The sequence below is a fragment of the Carya illinoinensis genome, chromosome 5, assembly GCF_018687715.1.
Source record: "Carya illinoinensis cultivar Pawnee chromosome 5, C.illinoinensisPawnee_v1, whole genome shotgun sequence".
NCBI lineage: Eukaryota > Viridiplantae > Streptophyta > Magnoliopsida > Fagales > Juglandaceae > Carya > Carya illinoinensis.
In genome coordinates this window covers 16,694,143-16,712,281 of record NC_056756.1, presented here as the reverse complement: position 1 = coordinate 16,712,281, position 18,139 = coordinate 16,694,143, and positions in this window count along the sequence as shown.

Here is an 18,139-nt window from a genome sequence, read left to right as displayed (position 1 = left end):
TACACTTACTTTTCTTTCTCTCTGTTTTCAATGGTATTAATTTTTAAGAAAAACTTAATTATAAGTATAATTGAGTATTAAAATATATATCAATTTAATATAATTAATTAAAAAATAAATTTTATTAAAAATAATATTAATTTAAATTTTAAATATAAAAAAATCAGTATTAATATATAAATTAATACGACTTTATTTCTACATAATAAAATTCTATTTTTTATCTCAATTTACGTGCAGTAATAAGTAGGTACGTAGCCTTCTTAAATTTGGCGGAACGGGCCTAACATTACCAAGTGAATTATTACTCAATTCATGTCCTTAATTTAGTATAAAAAATGATAGAAACATAAAGAATAATGAATAACATTTAACAAAGAACACGCCAAATCCAATCACAATGGATGCGCCTACCATGAGGTGGCCCGGTCGGCATCGCGCGGGTTCACCCCTTGGAGTGGCTTAAACGGGAGGCCGGCCAGCGGGCCAAATCTTTGCATTATTTCATAATTTTTTTAAATTTCTTATTTTTTATTAAGGGCAGTGCTACTCCCAAAAAAGAGTCTATCAAAACATCTACCGAGAAGGTAAATATTTTTTCTTTTTTTTCTCAATTATTTTTTTAAATTTAATAAAAAAATTTAAAAAGCAAATAAAAATTATAAATTCATTAAAAAATATTTACTTAACTATTAAATAAAAAAATAAAAATAAGAAATCGATGACCACCATATGTGTACACAACATTTCTCTTTTATTAAATTTGCCCTGTGAATGCATAAAATAAAATAAAATCAATTAAACAGAAACTTTAAGGCTAAATATGAATACAAATGGAAAGAAATTGATAATCTGGGATATAAATTTTTGGTTTTAATCAAGGCTCGAAAAAAGGGTTGTAACACCTCACTCCCTAAGTTTAAAAATAAAATCACTTTTACATTAAGGAAGCTGGAGTACTACTAATAAATTTGGCTTAAAAGTATTTTCTTTTATTCTGCTCCTGGTACAAATATTCCTTATAATACCATCTTTATTAAATACTTAAAAATTCAAAAAAAGAGTCTCCGAAAACACTTCTTTAAATTCAATAAAGTCTCATGTGTTTATCAAAAAAACTTATTAAACTTTAAATTATAAAATTGGACATGACATAAACTACCTACCCCTCCGTCTCGCCTCCTTAAGGCAAGTCTTGTCATGCAGTCTCATCCTCATAAATATCATAACTTGGGGTGGTTCAAAAATAAAAACATATAAAAAATGAGTCAAATACTCAATAAGTAACATATCATACAGTAAATATAATAAACATAAGATTTCTTGAAAAAATATGTATACTTGTAAATACATACGTAAATAATATGAATATGAACTTATCTTTCACTTGTTATAAGTCGGTACCCACTGTTGACCCCCACGAGTTAGGGTTAGAGAATCCAAGTACATTCTGATTCTGCCCGTGGCCACAAGTTGTGAAATCCATACATAAGGAAGACACACTGAGTACACTTCCAGCATGTACAACCTGGCAATACAATATGCCCATAACATATAGCACCGTCTTTATATCATAATATAGGCTGTATCTTATCATTCATACGTCATCATAATCATACTTGCATACTTGTCATATCATAAATTTAAAAAATGAAATCGCATTCTTTCATAAATGTCGTGATACATATTTCTTCACATAAAATCATGATCTTTCATAAATATTTTGATGCACAACTCCTTTCATAAAAGTATGAATTTCATAAATAATTTAATGTATAAATCTTCACATAAATCATATATTTTCATAAAATACTTAATGCATGTCTTGCAACTAATACGAAACTTATGAATAAAATCATGATATTTATGACTCTAAGTACATAAAAATGGGCTTCCAATGGAGGGCGTACATGCATAGTATTTTTATTAGAGACATGTCGTTTACCGTACATACATACATGTAAGGGTATGATTATATTACTTAACTCATAGTGCTAATCCAATGTTTCTGGGATGAAGCTGATTATCGAGAGAGTTGAAAGCTAGCATGGGGGCACTCGGGCAATGGAGACTCACTATGCAGTAGAAACTAAATGGTGGCAACTTTCACCATCGATTGAGATGTGGAGGCTTGGCATTTCTATGGGTCATGGTGGGGGAGCACTTGCTCTGTTTTGAGGAGAAAAACAAAGCTTGTCGTGTGGGGTTGGATGCATGGAGGTTGTTGGCGTGGAGGAAGAGGATGTGCGACGATGGTTGGCTTGGCTTTGGGGTGCTAGTGCACAGTTAGTGGTGTGAAACAAGGTTGTTCATGCAATGGGTTTCACAATGGCTAAGCATTACGATGGTGGTATCTTACGGTTTGGTTGCTAGAGGTGGATAAGCATACAGTGACTAAGTGGAGGCCGTGAGAGTTTTGGGTTTGTCGTGTGGAGTCACTGTATAGAGGGGCTTGGGTGGCTTTCCTGTAGTTTGTTGGTGATGGACGTAGCTGTCATGTTGTGACATTGGTGGGAAGGTGGTTTCATGAGAGGGAAGGGCTGCTTTGCATGGGTTTGACTGTGGTGCTCTTACCTTGAGGTAGGCAACTAAGGTGGGGTCGTGGGGTTGTTGGTGGACTGGAGGTGATTTGCATGGTTTCAGATAAATGGAAACTACAATGGGCTTGAAGAAGAATGGGATGAATGTAAAGCGCATGGGGGCTAAGTATTATATATAAGGAGTATGTTTAAGAGTTTTAATGTGAAGATGATTTGTAAAATTTTAGGAAAGTTCTATTAGGGGCATGAATTCTAGTGGAAGGTAGAGACATGCATGACTTAGAGTTTGAGAAAGCAGTTGGTTAAAAAGTTTTAGCGTGAAAATGATTTGTAGAGTTGTATTCCTGTTGGGAGAGAATTCCATTGGCGTGAAATTTAGTGGAAAGTAGAGACATGCATGAATTAGAGTTTGAGAAGGCAATTAATTAAAGAGTTTTAACGAGAAAATGACTTGTAGAGTTATATCCCTATTGGCAAAGAATTCCATTGGGAAGTGAATCCTAGTGAAAGGTGGAGACTTACATGACTAAGAGATAGAGAACCGACATTGGGCCTAACAAGTTTGGGTTCATTTCATGGGCCAAAAATTCAAAAATTTTAATTGGGTTTTTAAGAGATCGGCTCATTAATTTCCTCTAAAATTTTCAACTAACCTTAACGACTTTAAAATAAAATTTTAGTCCTTTGGGCTTAAGTAAATCCTAATAAATAATAACTCGCAACTTATCCAATATGGCCCATAAAATTTAATACCTTTAACAATCTTAATAGCTCATGGGCTATTTCAATATGACCCATTAAATTTATTTTAGGCTCATTAGTTTTTTTTTCCTATTTCATCCCTAATAATATTGGGTCGGGTTGTTACAATGGTCCTATTCAAGTCTATTTGGCCAATTCAAATTCAATCTCGATAAGAAATCAAACTAGTATTAGTGGATTTTTTTAATCATTCACCGAACTGCTTCAATCAGCTGATTCTAGCCGATTTGAGTCAGTTCCAATCGATTCAAACTGTATTTTTTAAGTTGTATGATAACTAAGTTTTTTTCTAAAAATAAATATTCTAGTACAAAAACATAATAGAACTAAACATATAATAACTTTTTTATCATTATATTCAGTAAAAATCGTAGAAAAATATAAAAAGATAAACATCTACAAAGTTTTTTATTTTCTTTTGTTGAACAAAAAAATTAGGAGGCGAATGAGTATTTTGTATTAAATTTGTGGTTGTGCATAAGGTACTAAATTTGTTGCCATGTGTTTATAACTTAATAATCTTTATTTTATTACTATACGAGGCAAAAAAATGTCGACAATTGAGATTAAATATATATTGCATTTTTATTGAAACTATTTAGATTTACCATATTTTATTGAAAATATTCCATATGTTATGAATCTTTCAAAAGAGAGAGAAAGAAATAGAGCTCAGAGAGATTGATAGAGAACGAGAGAGGTTCTCTTATTAATTTATTGTAATCTGAACTTAGGAATACCCATATATATAGGGGTACAAAAGTCTTAATTGACGACTACGACTTGGTCAATTACGACGGCTAAATGTGGTCATACAATACAAGTTGGTTTATAACACTTCCCCTTTGGATGACCATATTTAAAGAATATGCCTCGTTAAAACCCTGCTAAGGAAAAACCCTGTGGGAAAAAATAAATAGCGAAGGAAAAAGAGTACAGTATTCATGTGTACCGCCAAGTATTTTAATATTGCCTCATTAAAATCTTGCAAAGGAAAACCCAGTGGGATAAAACCTTAGCGAAGGAAAAAGAATACAATCAGCACAAGTCTTCAAGACATTGCTTCCCCTGAAAAGTGCATGATAATATGTCTTCAAGTCTCCGCATTCCAATATTCTGCATAATCTTCTTAAAATGTTACAGTTGGTAATGCTTTAGTGAATAAATCTGTCAGATTATTACTTGACCGTATTTTTTTGACATCAATTTCAACTTTTTTATTATGAATTGCAATGATTTTCTTGTGTGGATCTGAAAAATAATCACAAATGGATCTTTCTGGTTATCAAATGATCGAGCAATCATTGAAATATTTAGGGGATGAGATTTGTCCATATAAAAGTGCTTCAATACTTTATAGTGAAAGGTTTTTGCGTTGATGCATCTCAATATTGTGTACCAACTCTTTAAATGATGCAGTTGATAATATTTTGGTAAACAAATTCACCATATTGACTCAAGATCATTAAATTCACTACTCTTCTGAAGTTGTGCTCTTCTGAAGTTCTTGTAAATAATATAGTTAGTGGAGAATTCATCAACATTAAACCGCTAACCTCTTTTTCAACAAAAATGGTGGCCAGCTTTTAGACTAGACAAGCACCACAGGCTTTTTCAGCTATTCTGTAGCTGTCAGGCGCCGCAGAACTATGGTGCTACATCTCTTGTCTCTTGTCTCTTATCTCTTACTTTACGCGAGATATTGTGAAGTAATAGAGATGCTTTGTCATAATTTTCTCTATAAAAGAGATATTCAGATCATCTTCATTCGCATCTCATCTTCTTTATTTTTCTGTAATTATACTGCATTATTACTCTGCAATCTCTTTTTGCAATCTTATTCTGCAATGGCTCAGCAATCTTCTCATGGCTAATATATAAGATATTCTGCACCTCGTTCATCAGCTGTTCCTGCTTCTACCACATGTGTTATAATACAATACAATAATGATCTGATTAATAAGTCAGATAATGAAACTATCATCCATTGTGAGTCTCGGTACCCGATACTCATCATCTATTGTCACATTTTCTCAGCGACTGCAATCGAAACTTGTAGGGTTGACAAACTCCACGAGAATATTGCTATTTTTCAGCGACCTCTTCTGGAGTCCAACATGAAGATAGGAGCAATAAAGCAAGAGAATAGGAATTTAAAATCCTTGCTTAAATCTTCTTTTCGATTGCCTACTCCTTTAGATAGAGATGTCATGCAGATTTTTGAAAAACAAGAGCGTTTGAAGAATGAGGCGAAGGCCTCAAATTTCTGTAATTTTTGTTTCAAGATAATAATATTTCACAAATATTCATATTTGTGTTTCTATCTTCTGGTAGATGTTCTTTGTACTTCATTTTATTTCTTCTTTAATAATGCACACTTCATATAAAACTGTAATATGAATCTGAAATACTAATTATATTTAAAAGATGGTATTTCAGAACTAATAATATCATCTATCTTCCCCTTGAAGCCGCAAGGGCTTCAGATTTATATTTCAAATATGTGCAGTTTTCATGAGCTCTTCTGGAGCCTCAATGACATTTAAATCATATATATAAACTGCAATAATAGCTTGTTTCCATTTGCGTTTGGATTGCTTTAGATCATATAAGGATTTTTGAAACTTGATAGAATACATATTTATAGATGTATTCAGATTAGAAGCTTCAAGCATTTTCTATCCTTCAGGAATTTTCATATATATATATATCATGATTCAATGATCCATATAAATATGCAGTTAATCATGCATATCCAAATTCTCGGTAACTTTCAAGCTAATAAAAATCTCAATATAATTTCAACCACTTTAAAAGTATATCAATATTATTTTTTCGAGAAACCGACTTGTGATTTATATATCACATTTTCAAATTAAAAGTTTCATGCATTTTATATCATATATATAAATATCCACTGATATTTAATAAACATCACCATTTTAGGTGTTTAGACTTCGAGTCCATATAGATCACATTTTACTGGTGATTATCAATTCTACAGGAATTGTCTGCGAGAAATTGACTCGTGATTTATATATCACATTTTTATTTCCTTTCTATAAATACCCACTGATATTCAACAACATCACATTTTTAGGTGTTTGGACTACAAGTCCCGATGCATCATATTTTACTAGTGAAATCAATTTTGCAGGAATTGTTTCTTTCAAATTTGGCCAATATTTTACGTCAGTATTCTTCGATGGTTCTTGATTCACTTTCATCATTACTTCTGGTAATGTCAATTGCCATCTCATATGGAAGTACGTTAATGATTTTATTTCTATCCATAATTTCTCCAATATTCATGAAATGTATCGAGATCTCGTTATTTTCAGGTACCTGTCCCTCTTCAATGGAAGACATTTTCATGAAAAACCTCTTCAGGAGGCACTCATCAGGAGATTTATACTCTTCAAGAGTTTATATAGAAGAATTTTATACAGAAAATTTAGATGGAGTTTATTACTTGTTTTGTGGGTATGGCCTCTTCAGGAGTACCAAATTATTTGTACTTTTCTCTTTTGAGATGCAATATCTTTTGTATCAATAAGTCTCACATGCTTTTAGACGTGTCTTTAGACTGCTGAATTTCTTAATTGTCCTGCAAGAACTTCAATCCTCGCTGGGATTTTAGCAGCTAGAATATGAGACATTTTTATCTTATTGCATCCATAATTTAATTATCATCTGAACTTCCAGTTCACATATGATAATTAAAATAACGTCGAATTATTTCATCGTATTTGCTTCTAGCAAATTTTTCTTTCCACTCCTGGTGGTAAGACTTTAGTAAAAGAATCTTCTGGTTCTTTTATGGACGTCCATATGAAAATCATTCGACTTATCGTAATTGATTTTGGACGATCAAGATAATCATGAAAAGATATAAATATTTTGAATCATATCACTTTTGATGCATCATGATATTTGATCTAATAGTTGTATAACATCATCTTAAAAAGAAAACTGGTAGCTTATCCAATACAGACTTCTGGCCCGAAAGCTGGTAGCACTTAATATTGCTACTTCAAGAGCACACTCGGTATTGCTACTTCAGGAGCACATTCGAGATATTCATTTTAAATATATCATCAATAATTCATAACAAGTATATAAAAATAAATAAAACTTGTATATAAGTTATGTGAATAAAAATTAATCACAAATATAATTGAAATGTAAATTTTGAAAATTTTAATTCATCATAAATATAACTTGAGATGTAAACTATGTGAATAAATATATAATTTATCAAGTAATCATAATGAATATCATCCTTATTATTCACCTTAAGGATTACAAATAATATATTGAAAAACTTACTTGAAATAGAAGACTACTATCTTCAGTATCATCAGAACTTTCGTGCACTTTAAAAATTAATAAGATTGAAAAAAATCACGATATATAGCTCCTGTCTGAAAAATTAATAGAAACTATTAGTCAATCATAATATTTCAATCATAAAAAAAATTACTGCTGTCTCTCATAAAGAGGGGACCATCCGACTGTTGCTATAATAATAAACGTAAGTAAACAAGTTAAAAATAAAAAAAATGTTGTCTGGGGACACGGATAGAATCACCTTGTAAAGATGTCTCATTTATCTATCAATGGTCAGACTCCTCGCTATCAAAATTATGGACACGCAAATCAATACACTTCCTTTAAGTAGATGCCATAATTGCTCCTGCAGAGGCTACCTACTAACAAGTCATTTATAGAATAATTCTAAGAAATTGTATGTTGCTACTTTAATAAAGCTAAGACCACCTACTAACAAGTCATTTCTAGAATAAGTCTAAGAAATTGCATGTTGCTACTTTAATAAAGCTAAGGCTATGCCCTCCTGAAATTTTACATAAATTAATGTGTAAAAGTCATACTTTTTAAAAGTCTCATCAACTTGTTAGAGAGAGATAAAGAAAGCTAAGGTGAATCAGGGAAACCAACGTTAGTGGATCAGGAAAAAATTCTAAGATGTCATGCGGCTTTTTCCAACAACCCATTTTTGACTTTTATCATTATTTGACTTGTCGTCTTCCAGCAACTGATCAGCGCACTTGATTTTTTCCATAGCAGAGGCGTCTCCCACCTACCTTTCTCGTTTTTATGCTGCATGTATCTGCGAAGGGAGAAGTCGGTGTGGGGTTCTTCTCGCCGCCTAATCGGAAGGGGAAGGGAATCCAACCTGATTGGGTGAGATAGGGTTGAACGTCCTCAACGAATTGTAATCACTCCATTCAAGAGCCTCGTTCTCACTCTTCTTTACTCTGATTTGATCGTGCTCCTTCTTGAACTAGAGCAAGAGGTGTCTTGGTGAGGAACTTGACGACAAGAGTCATTATAATAGAGGTTGTTTCATAGCCCTATAATCTTTGAAAATCTCCTCGATAGTTTGGGTTTCATTTTCTCAAGTGGGTCGGTATTCCATGAGATCTACAAGGACAATCTTCGGAAGCGAGAGAGGGATCCGGAGAACTAGATCGAGGGAGAATCGAGAGCTCACCACACGCCAAACCGGGACCAGAGATCCCATTCGCGAACGGTTCCGATTGTTCTAAGACTCCAGACCGATCTCTGCTTCGGTGTCATTTACTCCGACGCTGTTTCGGGCACCTCCAATGTCGGATGGGTCGGAGAGGTGGTCCTCGTTGCCAATTTGGTTCTTCCTCATCTCGTCCGCACTAGATCGGCATGCTCTATCACACAATCGGGTTGCCCGATTTCTCTCAATAGCTCAGGTGTTTATCATCATCCGATCCTGGAACTCGAAAATCTGAAGGGGGAGAATTTCAACAGAAAATAACAATGTAGAGGAATTGTGCTGATAACGTGTTATGAATCTTTTAAAAGAGAGAGAAAGAGACAGAGCTCAGAGAGGTTGATAGAGAACGAGAGAGGTTCTCTTATTAATTCATTGTTGTTGCCCAGACGACTAACACAATAGGGGGGTGAATTGAGTTGTATTAAAAAATAACAATTATAAATCAAATATATAATATAAAATATAAACAAAATATGAAATAACAATAAATATAAAGAGTAAGGGTAAGAGGGAAACAAACTCAGTATGTTAACGAGGTTCGGCCCTACTGCCTACGTCCTCGCCTCAAGGTACCCCTTGAGGATTGCCAAATTCACTATTCAACCTCCTTCAGGTAGAGATAGAAACCTATTACACCTTTGAATAACACCGCTACGAAGGATCCGTGTAGAACACCCTCTACATTTGCAATCACCTTACACGTGGTGATTCAACTATTCCCCGTGTAGAATACTTTCTACACGCACAAGGGTTATACACACCCTTTTTCTGATACAAAAGTTGATAGTGGGTAGGTTATCAGAAAACACTCCTCAATGAGTGAAATAAGAACAATAAAGTGCAAACTATATCTCTCAAAATGAATAAGGATTAAGGCTCAATACTTAGAGAAGAGAGAATGAAAGCTTTGAATGAATGTTGTATACTCTGAATGTTGTGAATGTGAAGCTCTCAAATGATCTATTTATAGGCATATGAGACTTCATATTCAAATTTAAAAAAATTCACATGTCAAAGACGACATCATTCACTTTTTCAAAAAAATCAAAACTAATCTTTTACTTTTAGCATATGACAAAAGGAGCACACTTTCTTTTTCAAAAAAATTCAAAGATAATCTTTTACTTTTTGCATATGACAAAAGGAGCACATTTTCTTTTTCAAAATATTCAAATCTAATCTTTTACTTTTTGTATATGACAAAAGGAGCACACTTTACTTTTCAAAAAATTCAAACAAAATCATCTACCTTTTGTATAAGTCTAAAAAATCATCAATCACTTTTGAAAATATTCAAATAAAACATGCACATGTGAAAGATGAAAATCAATCATCTTTAATATTTTCAAAGTTCAACCTTTTAATCAAAGCATGCACATGTAAAAGATGACAATTAATCATCTTTAATATTTTCAAAGTTTAACCCTTTAATCAAGGCATGCACATGTAAAAGATGACAATCAATCATCTTTCAAAATTTTCAAATTTAATTTTCAAAAATATTCATGCACATGTGGAAAATGTATTTTAATACTTTATGATAAAATATTAATTTTGAGCATTAATCCTAATTTTAAATTTTAAGAGATTTACAACATTACTCTATGACTTTAATGTGAATTTGTTTCCTTCTTGCTCATGCTTGGTTCTTTGATGTGCTTGACTCCATTGTATAGACAACTTGAGTTTGAAACTCCTTTATTCTTTGAATTCATTTGTTATCATCAAAATCCATGTGTAGATTTATAATCACATGAAACTTAAAACCTTGGGTTCAACAATTGTAATCTGAACTTAGAAACACCCATATATGTAGGGGTACAAAAGTCTTAATTGACGACTACGACTTGGTCAATTTCGACGGCTAAATATGGTCATACAATACAAGTTGGTTTATAACACCATAAGTATTTTATAATCTTTTATATATGATATTAAATTTTTTTTTCGCAACAGAGTGGGAGGGGTGATAGTGTAGCTTCCCCTTATAGGAATGACCGTAAGGGCCCCCACTTGCCAAGATATGTTCGGTTTGAGCCATAGCTACTAGTCCTAGGTGGAGCGGCCCGTCACCACAACTCCACCAAGGTGCTAGCACTCAAAGGCCCCCCAAGATTTTGATTCACAAGTTTTACTAAGATAAGCTATTTCAAACTTGTGATTTCAGACAATAGAGGGAAGAATGATCCCCTAGGTTTTGTCAACTAGGCTACCACCTTGGTGCCTGGTGGTGATATATAATGCTTAAATTTTATTATATATGATTTTTAATACTTTTATCAATATTGAAATAACCGATTTAAAATTTTCATGAATTACTCTTTACCCAATTTCAATTTTTCAAGCCTAGATTTTAATAGTTTGATGGTGCAATTTTTTTAATATATATATATAGTTTGGAGCGAGTGAAAATCAAAACCTCCTTAGAGCATTGGCAATGGCCAGGTCTAAAGTTTATCTAGAATGTTATCTTTTGGCCATAACATAGACTTCTAGCTAGATATGTCTATATTGGACTAGCTATTTTAAAGTCTAAATAATAATATAATATTATATATTTTAATAATATTTTTTTAATATTTTATAAACACACTTCATATATTAATTAATAACTTTATTAAAAATAAAATTATTATTTTTCAACTATTTTTTCCCTCAACTTAATTATCCAATAAATATGTTTTGCCAACCATTCACCCAACAATCACATACACAAACATATTAACATTTTTTCTGCCCAATATTTACATTTAGAATTGTGGTTGAAGCCAATAAACATGCCAACAACTTATTATACCAACCAATCACCATCTACAATTCTTAAATGAACTAATTTTTGCCAACCCTTCTTCTTTTACCAACTTTTTTAGTTGTAACTAATAGTTGAGAATCAAATCCTATAAATAAACACATCCTCTAACTACACTTATCAAAAACCAAACTTTCTTCCTCCAATTCTTCTATTTTTCTTCCCTCAAATTGCTATAAATCACTCTTCAAATTTTGATGATGATTATTCCAATCTAGAGTTGGATATGATGCAAGCAATTACAATGATATCCAATGAAACATCTTCTACAACTCATCATACCCCTCAACGCCATAAGTTCATCAGACGTGATTCATTCGAAGGTTATCAACGCCTTTGGAATGATTACTTTGCTAAAACACCACTATATTCTCCCCATCTTTTTAGGAGGAGGTTTCGAATGAGTCGTGATTTATTTTTATGCATACATCCTGCAGTAGTCTCCCACAATTATTATTTTGTCCAAAAGAGCGATGCCAGTGGGAGGCTTGGTTTGTCTTCCCTTCAAAAGATGGCCTCGGCAATTAGGATGGTAGCATATGGGGTTACCGCAGATCTAATGGACGAGTACATCAGAATCGGATAAAGCATCGCATGGCAAAGTATGAAGAAATTTGTTAAGGCAATTATCTCAATTTTTGGGGGTGAATATTTGAGATCTCCAAACAGCTGTGATATAGTAAAGTTACTAAATGCCGGACAAAGACGTGGATTCCCAAGTATGTTTGGTATCATTGATTATATGCTCTGGAAATGGAAGAATTATCCTATTGCATAGAAAGGTATATATTCTGGTCATATGAATGAACCAACTATTATTTTAGAGACTGTTGCATCTTATGATCTTTGGATATTGCATTTTTTTTTTAGTTTTCCTGGATCGTATAACAATATCAACGTATTTGATCGATCTGATAGAAAATTATAAAAAAAAAAAAAACTTAGAAAAATGTTAAAAATATTACAAATAGTTAGAAATCTCTACTATTTTTCGAAATAGCACTAATATCCATAATACTCTATTTCCATATTCTTCAATGAATATTCTTCCATAATTTGAATAAGGGGGAGTTTCTCATGTTGAGGCCTGCATATGATTGTAAAATATCTCAAACTTTATTATACTTTTGATAGCTCCAAATAAACCCATAATTTGGTTTGTACAAATTTGGTTTCAACTTTGAGCTAAAGCTTTCTAGAGTGAGCAAGTGCATATAATTTCCATACTTGGAAATAGAGTAAACAGTCTACAAATGTACAAACCAATAGTCCACAAATTATCAAAACAGTCCACTAATTACCAAAACAGTCTGCTAATTATCAAAACAATCCACTAATGTACCCCAAAATAGTCCACAAATTATCAAATTAGCCCACAAATTAGTCCATTAATTTAGTTGCTACCCAGTCACATGTTTATCCAGCTCACTTGTGGCTGGGTAGCCACTAAAATTTCAAAAAACTTTTTCACTAACAACAACGTTAAACACCTCCATAAGGTGTCGAAAGAAATGCAGATGTACCTCTAGATTGGGGCATCCATTCCTAAAAAATTTTGAGTTGAATATGGCCGAAATATTCTTGCTGCATAGCATTCATGCCACTTAGATCTAGCAACATCATTTTTGCCTTGAACTTTTTCCTCTTTAGTTCAATTACGCGCTTCCATGGTCGTCATTCTATTCTCAGTCATTTTAGCTAAGGCAATCTTGATCTCACCATCGTTGCCTTCCATCGACTTCCACTTTCTCTTCCTTTTTTTCTCAACTTTTTTACCTCGAGATCTCTCAGCAAGAACCTTTATGTCCTCCTCGGCTATGTCAACAGCAACTTCACCAAACACTTTTTCTTGTGACCTTCTCTTATTACCAAGGGTAGAGATGTGTTGCTGCCATTTTGATTGATGTCTCAGAAGACACCAACAGTACTCTATTATGAAATTATACCCTAGCATCTCTTTGTACAACACCATTGCCTTCTCAATCTACAAAGGTGAATAAATATTTGTTAGTTCATAAGTAAGTCCATCACAAATTGCATGAATAAAGGAAGACGGTACATACCTTATCTTGCTTCGTAATAGTACATACCTTGTCTTACTCGTTGCACCACTCGAGTATAATAACTCTACTTGCCCTACATATGCACAAAACTTATTTATCTATTTTTGAATCGTGGACCACCGATTCATCAAAGAGCCCTCAAAATGGTTGGCAATGTTTCAATTTTTTATATTCATGATAAAATGTGATAATTCTTTCCCACATTTCAGTGGACTTTTGATCAGTACCCCTTATCGCATCAATGCTAATTTGAGCCAAGCTGAAACAAGGAGATTATCCCCCTCAACAGTGAAAAATGCACATCTTTGAACTTTTTTTAAGGATGTCTCTTTTCATCGTCATTAAAGGTTGCTTGGACAACAACGTTAGAATATTACGTTTGGGTGCTATTACAATATCTTCCTCCACTTTGTAATAGAGTGATGAAGAATAGGTCATCATCAAAATGTGTCTATTTTTTAAAAATATTAAATTTTTAAGGAGTCAGAGAAGTTGTCCAATATTGAAGTCCAATATTAAATTCTTAGCATTATATTACTGTATTATATAGTATCTCAACATCATATTATAGTATCTCAGTCCATATTGTAGTATCTCAACATCATATTGCATAAAAAAAAAATTAAGTAATGAAAACTAAAGAAATAAGAAGTATAAGGGTTATTTTGTATGAAAATTTAAAAATAACAAATATCTATTCAGGCAAAGTGTGGCATAGCACAATTGATATAAACAAAGAAATTAGCAAGGTCTGCACCATTAATAAGTGGGGTATCTATCTTGTCCATGTACATATACATACATACATACATATATATATATATATATATATATATATATATATATATATATATGTATGTATGATAGTGGTTAAAAAATTGAATATATAAATAATTGGGAAATCATGAACCTGCATGTCTCAATGCTAGAAAGTTGAAAAAATTGATTTGTCGCCCGTACAACTTTTTACCGCATCTGCTTATATATAGTCAACTCATAGTCTCAAATATATATATATATATATGAACTATATATAGTTGGAAAAGTAAATTAATATAGACACCAAAAACCAACACTACACCCAAAAAAAGAAAAAACAGCACTACATTATAAGAAAGTAAAAAACAGATAGGCCATTGCAAATGACACAATTGCATTATAAAAAAGATTATATTTTCGTACAAATCTATAAATCACACAACCAGTGGATTCCAAAAATAACCTTAAAACTTGATTAGTTTAGCTAACAATTGAGCTTAATTTTACCTTATAAATTTTTAACTATCAATTTAGCTTAAATTTCTTATCAAACTGAGTTGTTCATGAGCAACCTACCCTATAAATTTACTCCATCCAAATAATACAACAATCCAAGCATACTAAAAATTTCAGAAAACCAAACTTCTTGATCATAGATACCAAAAGCTTGACCACCAATCATACCATATTACTATATCCATCCAATCTAATAATATACATAGCGCCTGGCTGGAAGAATAAAATAATTCTATAGAAATTATTTTTGCAAAAGCAGATAATTGAGTTATTAAGTTTTTGGTTGGAATTTTTTTGGTTTGTAGTGCTACTGATCTAGAAGTACATGAATACTACCCTGTAGACAACAATCGTATTCATCATGTAGCATTCATGCTTAAAAAGTTGCACATCATGATGTAAACATCAAGCTACTATTTGCCTACATCCAAGGTTTTGAACCATCAAGCTGGTAGCAAATAAGGGGTCATCACAGACAAACAATATGCCAAAATCGACAAACAATAGACAAACAATATGCCAAAACAGAGATGGTAAAGAATCAATAGCCAATATCAAATGCAATACACCATACCATTTCAGAATCAAACACAATACACCATACACCATACCTAATAACAATATGCCAAAACAGAGAATCAAACGCAATATCAATAGTTGCCCAAAAAAATACGGAACAAATATGTGGCAAATTTAATACACAATATCAACATACCATTTCATCCTAAAAAAAGTAGCAAAGCAGTTACCCAAATCGCACAACGGTAGTAACAGATTTGTAGTGGCAGAATCCGTATAGAGTAGAGCCAAGTGGATTTGTGGAGGAAATTGAAGATCATTCTGGACGATTCGTGGAGCAAGCCAATTCTACAATTATTTATCCTTGCAACACAAAAGAGGAGGTGATTTAATCACTCAATGAAGATAAAGTGAGAATCGAAGAAGAGGGAAATAAGAGCGATCCATAATGACGGCACAGATAATGCACAAAAAAGAGGGAGAAAAGAGCAAGGAAGGGAGACTTACGTTGGAGAGAACGAAGACGACGGCAACCATTGGAGAGAAGGGGACACTTGCGGGCTGGGGAAGAGCGAGATCTCTCAGCAAGAATGGGGCTAAAGAAGAATATAACTTGCGGGCTGAAGAAGAAAAGAGCGACAGAGAGAAGAGGGATTGCCCGTCGAAGAAGAGAAGGGAGTTTCGGGAGAAAGAAAGAAAGAAAAGAAAATTGAAATTGAGGGTTTTGGGGATGAAGATAGAGAAAAATTGAGGGAAAGAGTGAGTGGGAGGTTGAGAAATGATAAAATAAGATTTTGGTCCATGTGCAGTACCTCGCCAAACATGAAGAGCTACTAAGATTTACTGTAGCATAAATGTTAAACTTGAAAAGTTTAGCTAAGCCAATGTAGGTGAAGGAATCGAGACACAAATTCGGAACCCACATTTAGTAGGTTTAGCATTTCTAATTAAAAAATGAGTCCATCCTGCAAACTTATTACATTATTATACATATAGTTATTTCATTTTGTCATAATTAATTAGTTCGTTATAATTTATGGCTACTTGTGTTAATTTATGTCTATTGTGGTACTAAACATGGTTTGTCTGCGTAATTCAGGTGCAGTAGCTATAATTAATCATCTAATTCCTAGTCAATATTAGACCTTCAGCATACAGAAATTTGGCCTGAGCACTTGTAGTAAGCTAGCCATAGGTAAAACTTAGCCAAAGTTTAGCTAGCCAATTCAAAACACACCACGGCAAACTTAATAAAACTACAATAAATTTAGCTGGAGTACTGAATTCAGCAGGCCAAATTTAGCCAGTGAATTTGGCTGGCCATTTAATTTTTTGTCATTAATTAACTTTTGGGCTCTCTCCAAATTGACTGGAAGAATGTGATCGTTGAAAACATATAACCGTTAAAAAAATATAACAGTTGTAAAAAAAAAAAAAAACATCGTTAGAAAATTATATCTCTTAGAATAATATAAGCATTAGAAAATTAATGTAAACTTTTTAAAAAATAAATAAATATTCAAATTAAAAACTAAAATAAATAAAAAGGCTAAAATTAATATTTTAATAAAATAGTGATAAATTTTGTTAAAAAGCGACTAGCTAAATTAGAAAAAAGTAAATATCTTAATCAGATTTTGGCTAAAGAATGGCTAAAGCACTACTAATGCTTTTATTAGACGTATGAATAATGCTAGCTTTTTATTTATTTATTGTAAGTGTGTTAGCAATGCTAGCTGAAAGTTTGAAATAGATAAATTTTGTGCAATCCCTTTATAAGAAAATGAATACTACTATAAAAGAATAATTTTTGAGATGAGTTAATTTTTTTATACGAAATTTATCTATTTAGAATTTGTATAAATCATTTCTATGCAAGGATATATCCTCAAGCGGTTGATCATCATGAGTACTATATGTGGTAGCTACATTGAAAATATATTAATTAAGAGGGGTTAATTACAAGGTCTCCTTCCATGTTTTTCTGACATATATTGATTGTTTTTAAAATTATTATCCTTTCATTAATTTTTACGTAGCATTAAATAATTAATAAAAAAATAAAATAATTATTTTTTCATTAGGAATGTAAGAGTGCATACCACTTACACATGGAAATGGTTGGAAGGGATAGAGGCCAGGGGTCGAGTTCTAATGTCAATAGGAGAATATGGATCAAGCTGTGGAAGCTGAACATTCCTAATGCAGCAAAAGTTTTTGTCTGGAGGGCTTGTTTAGAATCTTTGCCTACCAAGGAGAATTTGTTTAAAAGGAAAATTGTGGAGTCTTTTGCCTGTCCTTTATGTTTGCTCAACCCAGAAACTGTTGTTCATGTTCTATGGGAGTGCCCTGCAGCTCAGGATGTGTGGAGTGATTTTTCAAGGCAAGTTCAGAAAAGTAGTTTCACTACTTCTAATTTTTTGCAATTGCTTATTTATATGGATGGTTTATTAGAGAAGGAGATGTTGGAAAGGTTTCTAATGACAGCAAAGAAGATATGGCAGAGAAGGAACCGTTTCATTTTTGAAGAGGTCTTCATTCATCCCAAGCAAGTAATGCAGCAGGCTCAACAATTGTTGACAGATTTCCAAGACAGTCAAGTTATTCAGCAGGTCCT